Genomic DNA, 12,284 nt, shown 5'->3' on the forward strand with positions numbered 1-12,284 from the left:
ATTCACTTAGTCCAGAGCAGTCACAATTTTATAGGCCTTTGTCATATCCCCTCTTAGTTGTCTCTTTTCCAAGATGAACAGTCCTAGTCTTTTTTATCTCTCCTCATATGGAAGCTGTTCCCTACCCTTAATCATTTTTATTGCCCTTCTCTGTATCTTTTCCAGTTCAAATATATATATTTTTGAGCTGGGGTGACCATAACTGCACGCAGTATTCAAGGTGTGGGTGTACCATGGATTTATATATCTATTCCCTTCCTAATCGTTCCTAACATGCTGTTAGCCTTTTTGACTTCCGCTGCACATTGAACAGAGGTTTTCAGAGAACTACCCACAGTGACTCCAAAATTTCTTTCTTGAGTAGTAACAGCTAAGTTAGACCCCATCATTTTGGATGTATAGTTGGTATTATGTTTTCCAATGTGCATGACTTTGCTCTTCCAGAGCTGCCTTATACCCTTCTTCCTGTTATTTGTGGTTTCTTCAGTGTTACCTGCTATGCATAGAATCACCTCCCAGTCCTCTCTGTTTGGCCCTTTCCCTCTGTATTCTAGACTCTCCTAAAGACTAGCATCTTCCACACGCAAGCACTAGATTACATTAGTCAAAACCTTTCCACCATAGCATGCTATAAAACAGAGAGAGTGAGTGTGAAAAGGATCAAGGCATGAGAGAGAAATAATATAATTTCATATAGTCTATCAAGAAGCATGAACAGTGCAAATAAACTGTATAATCTTCCTATTTTAACCCTAGGCCAGGTCTACAATTAAAATCACACCCCGAGTGCAGTTGCTATGTTGACCTACTCCCCAGTGTAGGTGTGGCTAGGTCGACTGACAGAAGCATTCTTCTATCTAGCTACTGCCTCTTGGGGAGGTGGATTGCCTTCAGCGATGGGAACCCCCCCCCACTTGTCTCTGTGGAAGGGATCTACACTACAGCAGCATAGCTATGGCACCGTAGCTGTGCAGCTGTATCGCCTGCAGTGTAGACAAGCCCTTAATCTGGTCTCCCTGCCCCTGATTTGTCTTGAGGCTCTCACTTGTGTATCATCTAAAATTAGATCATAAACTCCTCAGGGCAGTGACTGCCTCTTTTATTTGTTTTGCAAAGCACCTAGCACATTGTGTAAATAATCATCGTAATGTAAAAACATATTCATCTTTTTTTAATTTTTCCACAGGGATTATGAATAATGTAAAGCATTATTTCACTCTCCTGATCTTTGAGTCACTATAAAATCTCATCTGCTAAAAACTGTTTTTCTTACCTTTAAAGCCATCTGTAAAGCTCTGTGTGCTATAATAGTTTTCACTTAAATTGGACTCAAATATTTTTATTATTTAATGACAGTTTTTGAAGGCTGAATATTTAACAAATTCTCCACTTCAGAAAGGTACCAGGTAGCCTCTGAAATGATGCTAAGTAAAGCATCTGTTTATCACTATCTGCATTATCTGTATAAAAAAGGGGGCATTGTCATGAGTCTTGTGTCTTTGTGTATTTTTTCCCCTTTTCTCTTCATAGATTATATTGTTAAGTGTTTTGGTTTTTTTTTTAAAAACATAATTCTTCATTAGAATCTATTAACAATGCAGATATTCCAAAAGATGAGATAGAATCAGACCCAAATTTCCTATGTACTGCAGCATTTTGCCCCAAAGATCACACAGGAACGCACTCTCTGCTGCTTCCTAGTGGTGAGCCAGAGGAAATGATAGAGTGAGCCAGGGCTTATTTGCATTGTTGATGTCTGCCATGCCAGTGTGAAGGGTCTTGGTTGTTTTGGTTAAAATTCATGTACGATTTGGTTGGAGGGGTAATGAAATCATTACAACTCTACTAGTGCTGGGTAGGGGCACCTACACTTCTATGTTGGCTCTGGCCACTATGCATGATCCAGGTCTTCAGTTGCTTAACCCATTACAGTGATAACAGCTCTGGGGATTATGGGGAGGTGCAAACGGCGGGTAAAATATTACTACTGCAGAGTGGTAGCATGTTAGACTCACTTTACCCTATTGTAAGTGAAAACACAAGTTGCAGAGAAACAATCAGGCTCAGGTCAAAAATAATCCCAACCCTAAGGCAGCTAGTCTCAGTCAAGTCACTTTGTATGGGAAAACTGTTGTTATGTATTCTAACTGTATATGGTGTTATGGTATTGTTTTAAAAAATTGTTCACAATTATCATTTTGAATTCTGTAAAGTTGTTGTTTGGAAGCCATGTTGGTCTCCCTTCTTGTTGGGATTTTGGTGCCCTTTTTCTGTAAGGCAGGAAAAGATCGGTCACATGATCTGGCAATTCTGCCCAGAGACAAGAGAGTATATAAGTTCCTCTCACAGGCTATAGGGTGCTGTCCATCATGGTGTCCATGTTGGTCATTGGTCGTCGTGAACAGTCTCCGAGAGGCAACACATCACTCACCCCTACTTACCTAAGACTGAGAGATTCTGGTCCAGCAGCTGATTTGATTTGTGTTCCTCTTGTGCACATCACCATCACCAGGCACAGTAGAAGGTCTGGGTTGTCCATCACATTGGAACTGAGGCAATCAGTCAGACACGACCCTCCTTCCATGACTGATATCTCGTCTGTAAAGTATAGATTTCTTGACTGTTAGTCGATAATATCTGTAAGGGCTAGAGGGCTTGGGCTTCACGCCCTTGATTTCAAACCATCAAGTGTTTTTCTTTTACTTACCTGTACACAATAAACTGTCTTTTTGTTCACCTTTAATTTTGTCCCTCTTCTGTTTCATTGAGACCAGAGGTGACAGACCCTAAGTCAGTGATAACCCGAACTTCCATAATTAGCAGGGGTCCTTTAATACCCCCTTTAATTCCCTTTTCCCCTAACAACTTCATCTCCCTGTGTCTCAATTTCCCTATCTGTAAAACAGGGATAATGATACTTACCTCCTTTGTAAAGGGCTTTGAGATCTACTGATGGAAAGTGCTATGTAAGAAGGAGGTGGTATTATTATATTAATTGCCCTAAAAGAAATTCCAGTAAACTCCACTGAATCTTCAATTGCTCTCTGATCTTTCTTGGTTTCTGCTGAGGGACCAGTAGTCCCAAGGAGCAGAAACAGCATCCAGCTAGTGCTCTATTCCAAAAATGTAGTTGCCCGCTAGAACAAGTAGCAATTAGCTAAAATTGGCTGTGCTAGTGACTTATGCTTCTTTGTGCCAGTCATTTCACTCATCTGAAAAATTATACCAGGGATAGTAATTACCTCACAGAGGCATTATGAGGATCACTTAGTAGTTTGTACAATGTTTTGAAAATGTAAAGTGTAACATCCTATTATAGTTTTTGAATGGAATGGAATGTCACGCCCGAACTTTTACAGCCCATGCCTCTTTTCCCTTTGCTTCCAATACAGAAGAGTCTAGTTTTGGACCTCCCTTCCTGCACACCTTACCCTATAGACAGACGCTTTTCTATGGGTTAAAGTGTCTAAGTAAATGAAGAGTCTAAAGTCCCATTGACTTTCACTTAGAAGAGTTTGAGAATTCTATTCTATATTTTTAGAGGTGTGTTTGCCTGTCAAATATCCCTCCTGTCATTGCTTTCACAGGATACCTCTTCTGGGCCCAGTTTCACTCCTAATCTTCTACTAAAGAAGAAAATCACATAAAACCACAAAGCATCTGAGTAAAATATGTCTTATTGAATTCAGATGGTGGGCAAACTAGATAGAAAATAGCAGGTTTTGCTAGTTTGGCCACACACAACAACTGAACCCTGAATAAATTATTGGGTGTTCTTTCAGATTATTTGACCTTTTCTTTATGCAGATATTCTTGCAAGAGTAGAGTGGCAAATTGACTTTGCCTTGACACTCCTGCTCCATTCTGGGCAGATGACAAAAAATCCATACAATGCCCATTAATGTCAAACTAACACATACTTGTTGCTGCAGGCTTTACTGCGATTTGCTGTTCCTTCGGCCCTTTTTTGTGCCCCAGGGTACATACCTAAGAAATGTACACACTTTATGTGCAGGCCAAATATGAGTCATAGATAGAAATAAACAGGTGAAGGGGAAAATGGCGGGTGAAATGGCCTGCAGCAGTATGTTCATAAGAACAACCTTCTAATGACCTGTATCTGTACCTCTGTTGAGGTATTGTATAGTTTCAGTTCTTCCCTGGAAATACGGATCAGTCAGTGTAGTAAATGTATTTGTCCGTGCCAAACAGTTCACAGATTTTGGAGTCTGTGCATACCTTAAAAGGTTCCGTTATGTCTCATGCCAGATTTCTCATAGGACTGTCCTTCACTGTCAGATGCAACAATAACTGCCATTCAAATATTTTAAATATAAACTTCTTAGTCTTTCATCATAACAAATATTAACTGAACCCAGAATCTCTCTAATTGCCTAAAACTTCCTTTCTCTGGAGAAATGTTAACCTTCCCAGGAAATGATGAGCAAATATGATCATAGTGTTCTGGACAATGTGTGCTTACTGTATGCCAGATTAAACTACCATTTGATTCATACTTTGTAATTTTAATATGTTATGCCAGGAGAGAGTTTGCTGGGGGGTTTTCTTATTGGCTGCTGGCTTCAAAAAATTTTCAATTTAGAAAAAAACAAATTCCTGGTCAGTACTCTTCAACTTGTCTCTTTAGCATTGTCTGTGTAAATGTAGTTAATTGCTTGTAGGGTTATTAGCATACATTTATCCACACTGAGCTATGTTTTCTATATATTGGTTCTGTCATCTAAAATAACCAAGTACCTCAAATCTATTGTAATATTGGTCCATGTATGGATTATTTGAATTTTGTAGCTCTGGGTAGAATTGTGGTATTACTGGCAAAAATCACCCTATTTGGTGCTCTGATAAAAGAGAAGTTGCCTGCATTAAGCCAAATAAAAGGCAGGGATTTTTAAAAAGATATCACTAAGTATTTTAGTACATAAGGCCAGAAGAATCATATAAAATGAAAAACTAATTTTTTTCACTGAATTTTATTATTGACTTGGAAATGGCCCCATTTCTGCCAAAACTTGTGCGAGGGTAAATTCATTTTTCAAGTGCTTTAGAGGCTCTCTATGGGGAATATGGAAAATGGAATATTTTCAAATGGAGGGTGCTCCCAATGTGCCATAGAGATTTCACAAATCTGTGTGAACTTTTTAAATGAGTTATGGTCCATTTTCAAGAGGAAATGGGTCTATTTTTATTGGATGATGGATTTGTATCGAAACGTGGACTTTTGTGATTTTTTCATTGTGAAAACAGGAATTTCAGATACATTTTTCAGATAGTGAAATGGAAGTAGGTGGTGGGAAGGCAGTGCCAAATAATGTGAAATGAAGCAATAAGCATTTTTCTTACAGAAATCAGTGAAATGAACATTTGAACTTTGTACAGCACTAGGACTTCACCAGAGACATCGTCAGGATCGTATTAGAGGAAATGTCTTTACTAGAGGCTGCTGGAGACTCTTGAAACTTGATTGCATGTGCTAAATCTACTTGTGACTTTACACTATGAATCTTAGTTAGTGACCATAGCTTGTCAAAGAAAGCTTCCATTTCTTTATTAATCTTTTTAATCACCAAAGGTAGCATAAAGATGTTTGAAATAGTATTGCTGTTGTCACTCTTTTTTTCTTTTTAAAATGGTGGAGAATATAATCTGGTTCAATTAGCATCAGTTAAAGATAACAGTCCCTCTCTTCAAGTGGTTGGTTTGTTGCTTAATGTCCTTCTTTTGAGAAGCTTTTTAGAAATACTTCTTTTCACTAAATAAAGAAATGTAACTCTTGAACATATTAGGAAACCAGCTGGAGAATTGTATATTGCCTAACTTTGGTAAGAAGCAAAGTTAGGGCGAGAACTAGAAGGTTAATACAGGGGGAAAACATAGCACCTGATATGTGTCGGTACAAAGTGTCTACTTCTGGAAACAGGCCAGTAAGTATTAATGAACTGAGATTCTTATCTGTGTAGCTCAGATCCTTGAAAACAAGAATGTATAATATTCCCCCTAGTAATTCAGGGAGTTATTGTTGTTTGCAGACATACTCTATGCAAAGTGACTAGTGTAGGAGGGAGAGATGGATTATATGAAACATCTGTCAAAAGATTCAGCAAGTGGGTGACACTTTTGTCTTTGATGTTATCTGTACTGAAGATAGAGGCGCAGCTTTTCAAAGCTAGGTACATGCAGTTGGGCACGTACACTTGTGTGCAGTTAATTTGTTATAAAAGTGCATGTAATTCCGGTAATTAAATGTACACAGGATCAGTTAAAAATTTAACTGACCATATGCATGCATAAATGTGACTTCAACATACACATGTGTTTTTTACAAGCAGAAACCAAGTGCATCAGTGTTTGCCTGTGAAATGCAGCCCTCATGGCTCAAAGGGTGACACCCATCTCAACATGAGTAAAACTATCAAATTTGAAATTTTTCCTTTTAAGTGGTATTCTAAGGATGTCTTTTGGGGGATTTGAACAGCAGCAGGAGGAGGCTGGCTAGCTGTGGAGTTACATGTTGTACATGGTCAAAACTCACTCCTTTCCTTGGGTTTATTAACAAAATTACTGGAAGTAAAACATGAACCCCTCTTCTTCCTAGGTCTGTCTCTTCCTTGAAGAGCTCCATTTAAATTTACCAGCCAAACATTAGATCCCTCTGACTAGTTACTCTTATAGAACCCAACAGATCTGTAGGTTGCTTACAACCATTTATAACACCTTCCACCATCTGCTTTAACCATATATTCATATCTGTAACTTGTATGTATAACCCTTCTGCCAGGTGGAGCTGGCAGTAACCAAGGTCGGGTTCAATATCTAGGGGTTCCTTTTCAACAATACAACACAGAACTGGCTCGAGCCCCACACAGTGACCTGGGAAAATTACACACCACCCCTGAGGCCATACTTCCCCACTCACAAGCACAGAGTCTGAGAGTGGAAAAGAAACTTTTAATGAAAGGAGGGAAGTCACCCGAAATTAATCAGGGAAAATGCCACAAGCAGGATTCATAATAAAACTGTGATCAGGACACCCACCCCAGAGTGCATGGGGTAGTGCCTTCTGCCTCATGTTCTTGAGTTCTACAATGAAAGGGCCTTTTCTGTGCCCCTCTCTGCTCCCTCACCACACCCCACTCACAGTGGTTATCCTTGATCAGTGAAGACCCAGCGTTTAGAGGTGCATCTGTGTGAGTTCACCTGCCATCCAGGGAAGAAGGCACCTTGCCATCTAAGCACTTGCTCTGGCTGGCCACCCCACCAGCCGCGATTCCTCTCTGATGGTCAACCCACCAGTCACGGTTCCTTTCCACTGGCTTCCCCACCAGCTGCTTTTTCTGCTCGCTGCCTCGCCAGACGCTGGTTGCCTTGCCACCCGCTTGTTCTGCTCAGTGCTTCGCCAGTTGCTCATTCACCAGCTGACTGTCAGTCACCTTCTGCTGCCACCTACCTCTCTACTGTGAACTCTGCACATCAGTCCCTTAGTGATTTTCAGCTCTTTGCAGGCTGGGCAGGAACACACTGCCCCACCACAAGTGATTTCAGCTCTCATTTGAGCACTTTAACATAACAAAAGGCTCCTAATGAAACCTATTTAGCTCTATCTTTGAACAGTGGTGAAGAACAGGTTAAACCAGATTGGGGACCCTATCCCCACCTCTCTTACCTTCACAGGGGTTTGGCATTTGAGCCGCTGGCTTAGTGAGTTCCATTTATCTGAGGGTGACCCCTCAATTGGGACAAGTTCAACACAGTTCTGCTCCCCTTTAGGCATACAATGAAGATAACAAGATTGATACATTTCACTACTCCTGCATTTAATTCTAAAATGATTTGTATCCCAACACCAGTCAAAGCTGATCACTTGAAGTTGCACAACTCCTGTTTGCTAGATACCTATGGAGAGTAGTTGTGGTCATGAAAATACAATTTGCTCCTGAGGTCTCTCCCCCCTCCTGAACTAGAGCGGTCAAGGGAGAGTTCATTCAGATCCTGCATATATGTGTAACATCTGTTAATCATTTATTAACCTTTTATAAACTGGTTATAAATGTACTCAATATAATGAGTGGATGAAGGTGTAGAAGGGTGATTTGATTTCATGAAGGGTTTTGATATTTTGAAATGTATTTATTGTGATTTGAAAATAACCAAAAAATTCAAAATTATCTGTGAAAGGGAATGAAGAGACCTAGCTCAAGGACAGTTTTCCTGGCAGGTCGTCCTGGCCCTGAAGTTCCCAATTCTGACAAAAACTGTTTAGCAGGGTGACCCAAACCTTGACTGCAAGGCAGGCTGCTGGGTAGCTATGGTTCCTGGAAGCCCTGACTCTGAGGCAATTTACTTGGAGGGTTGCCACAAAGCAGGGGACCCTGGATGCCCAGGCTGCAAAGAAGCCATGAGCCTTGTACTGCCCAGCACCCTCCTGGACAATATAAGCTCATATGAAGTCCATCATTTATTACTAGCAAATGATATGCACAAACCTATCCCAAATGGAGTTCGTCAAGCACTTCAGTCCAAACACACTGGTTTACAATAAACAACAAAACACATCTATTAACCACAAAAGATAGATTTTAAGTGACTACAAGTAATGTGGCATATAAGTCAGAATTGGTTACAAAGACATAAAAGGTAAAATGCAACTAACCCCTAAGTTAACAAGCTAAGTGAATACAAAGCAAAGGTCTCTCTCACCACATGTTCCAGCAGCCTTACTGGCTGAACCTCTTTCAGAAGGCTATCCCCCCAAATCCAATGCTGATTCCTTTGTTGTTTGGGTGTTGGTGCTGCTCTGAGTAGAGAGCAAGGGAGAGATTTTGGACATCTGCCTTCTCTTGTTATAGCCCTTTCTCTTGTGCAAGAATCACATCCAGCTGATGTTCAGGAGACAGAAAGTCAACGTAGCCATGGACCTTAAACTGCTTCTTTGTCAAAATGTAGCTCTTTTGTCCACCCCCTCACTCCTACAGAAGAGTGGTCACTTAATCTGGTGATGGCCCCTTTGATCCTGTTGACACCTGGCTAAGGCGTTGGCCAATCTTTTGTCTCTAGGAATCTTGTGTGTGACTTCCCTCCAGAATATGTTGGAACTTGCCTGGGGGTAATATTATACAGTGGAATCTTATATCTTTACATACAATATTACCCCACACATTTTACCAGGACAGTAATGATCAGAAAACCCAGAGTTTTAAAATGATACTTTACACAGTATGCTTTGTACAAAATTTAACATGGTCTCGTAAGAGGGGTTAACGTAGATGGAACTATTTTAAGTTTTGCACTTGCTAACTTGATCTAGTTGATTATCTTATCACATATAAAACAGGTTTTTTTGTGAGTGGGGAGATGAATTCCAAACTTCCATCCTTGGGAGCATTAATTCTCTTCCTTTTCCACATAGCCTCCATTTTCAAAATGGTTACTTTGAGGAAGTAAAATTTTTTCTTGTCTGCTTCTGGATGCCTAGTGTTTACAGCAGTTTTAGATTTTTTTTTCTCTTCTGCTACTTTATTTTCCATATTACACTTTCTAATAACATTGTGACCAATGACACTTGACAACATAGCTTAATCCACCCATGGAATAGCCTTTCTGGGAAAGAGCATCCAAGATATAAACAATAACCCCTGCATATTGACAAGGTCAGTGTTGCCTCAGTTTAAGTTTTGGTTCCCACCTAATGGAGTATATTTTAATTTTATGGTCAGGCTTTTCTCAGGTAGATTCAGTTATCCCTCTGTGCAGCACATTGGGTGTCTTTTTTTGTTACTTTAGTCCACCTATATTTGACAGTTTTCTTTACAATATATACTTGTATTTGGATGAGGTAGTTTGGCTCTGGAGTGGTGCTTGTCATCATGTAAGTACTAGGTATAACTCTTTTTCTCTTTCCTATTCTTCCACTTCCACTACTCCATTAGTCTGCAAGATGATTATCTTCTCATGTCTACAGTAAAGTGAGACCCTTTACTCCTACTTCCTTCCCCTAGTACTGTCATTATCTGTCTTGGATTAGAAATAAATTCAACTGGAACTAGGCAGCTAGCCAGGTTGCACACTAAGCATTAGTGCACTAGCCTTTCACCTCACAGACACAATATGAAATATAGGTTACAATTAAAAATAAATTTGCTCTCAGCCTAGTCCCCATTTGTGCCCAAAATGAAAACCACTGCAGAGTTTGACAGTTGTCAGTCTCTGCTCATAGTGCCATATGAATAAAATAACAAAGGTGTTGTTGCAGATCAGAAATGAAGCGTATTTGTGAACTCTAAATTCTCTCACTAACTTAAAGTGCAATTGGAATTAGATAACTTCAAGTACCACAATGTGCATTAGTTCTTACTTTTTGATTTGTTTTTGTTTTACAGCAGGTATTTTTACTTTGAGGAACAGAAAAAGAGTGAAAAGTAGAAAATTTACTTTCTTCTCAATACAATAACTAAATGTCTTGGGTATTTGTTTTTTAAGGAGTGTTCTGACAAACATCAGAATGTTGGAGTGGTGATTTAAGGACTTAGTCTGTCCAAAGTCTGAATTTTGGTCTACTATGAAGTTGTTCTTATTCCACGGTCAACTGTAGGCACAGTCAACCTGTGGAACTCATTGCCAGGGGATGTTGTGAAGACCAAAAGTAACTGGGTTCAAAAAATAATTAGAAAAGTTCATGGTCCATCAATAGCTATCAACCAGCATGTCTAGGGATGCAATCCCATGCTGTGGCATCTCTAAACATTTGACTGCTAGAAGCTGGGAATGGATGACACGGAGAGGATCACTGGATAAAGTGTCCTGTTCATTCTCTCTGAAGCTGTTGGTGCCAGCCATTGTCAGAAGGCAAGATACTGGGGTAGATGGACTATTGGTCTGACCTAGTACTGCCATTCTTATGTTCTAGGATACAGCAATTTCTATGCAGCTATGTCTGTGGGTATCCACCATTGCTGATGAGCCCATAAGCACCTCTCTCTCCCAGACTAGATACAATGGAGAAGAGTGAACCTTAATGACTGTACTCTGACCTGTCATAGGTCTGCTAAGAGATTGTCTGAAACTGAGAGAAGCCACTTCCTCCAACTTGTTTGTAGTGGGTTTGGGGTTTGGAGAGTGGAAAATTACTGACAGTAAGACAAAGGACCCAAGTGTTGGGTAGTGGAACATATAAACTTGAGGCACACAGAGCCACACAGCAAACTTTGGGAAGGAGAGAGGGAAAGAGATGGACATGCTTGGGTAGAAGGGAGTGGGGGAAGGGTCTGATTTAACTTCTGACCAGCCCAAGATCAAAGCAAGCTGACTGCATGTGTGAGAGAGAGGCTCCATGATTGAAAGCAGCAAAGAATCCTGTGGCACCCTATAGACCAACAGACGTTTTGCAGCATGAGCTTTCGTGGGTGAATACCCACTTCTTCAGATGCAAGCAGTGGAAATTTCCAGGGGCAGGTGTATATATAAGCAAGCAAGAAGCAAGCTAGAGATAACGAGGTTAGATTAATCAGGGAGGATGAGGCCCTGTTCCAGCAGCTGAGGTGTGAAAACCAAGGGAGGAGAAACTGGTTCTGTAATTGGCAAGCCATTCACAGTCTTTGTTTAGTCCTGAGCTGATGGTGTTAAATTTGCAGATGAACTGGAGCTCAGCAGTTTCTCTTTGAAGTCTGGTCCTAAAGTTTTTTTGCTGTAGGATGGCCACCTTAAAATCTGCTATTGTGTGGCCAGGGAGGTTGAAGTGTTTGTCTGATTTGTGTCCATTTATCCTTTTCCTTAGAGACTGTCCAGTTTGGCCGATGTACATAGCAGAGGGGCATTGCTGGCATATGATAGCATATATTACATTGGTGGACGTGCAGGTGAATGAAACGGTGATGGTCTGGCTGATCTGGTTAGGTCCTGTGATGGTGTCGCTGGTGTAGATATGTGGGCAGAGTTGGCATCGAGGTTTGTTGCATGGGTTGGTTCCTGAGCTAGAGTTGCTATGGTGCGGTGTGCAGTTGCTGGTGAGAATATGCTTCAGGTTGGCAGGTTGTCTGTGGGCGAGGACTGGCCTGCCACCCAAGGCCTGTTAAAGTGTGGGATCATTGTCCAGGATGGGTTGTAGATCCCTGATGATGCATTGGAGGGGTTTGAGCTGGGGACTGTATGTGATGGCCAGTGGAGTCCTGTTGGTTTCTTTCTTGGGTTTGTCTTGCAGTAGGAGGCTTCTGGGTACACATCTGGCTCTGTTGATCTGTTTCCTTATTTCCTCGTGTGGGTACTGTAGTCTT

General features: G+C 40.7%; 1 long non-coding RNA gene across 1 annotated transcript in view; it reads left to right on the forward strand.

Moving 5' to 3' along the window:
- The window catches only part of LOC120408072, a 111,470-nt gene extending 108,800 nt beyond the window's left edge, over window positions 1-2,670 (forward strand). Inside the window, exon 4 of the long non-coding RNA XR_005600403.1 lies at window positions 2,350-2,670. This is a non-coding gene — a long non-coding RNA (uncharacterized LOC120408072). The remainder of the gene's footprint in view (window positions 1-2,349) is intronic.
- The last annotated feature ends 9,614 nt before the right edge of the window (window positions 2,671-12,284 follow it).

This window comes from Mauremys reevesii, linkage group 6 (genome assembly GCF_016161935.1).
Source record: "Mauremys reevesii isolate NIE-2019 linkage group 6, ASM1616193v1, whole genome shotgun sequence".
NCBI lineage: Eukaryota > Metazoa > Chordata > Testudines > Geoemydidae > Mauremys > Mauremys reevesii.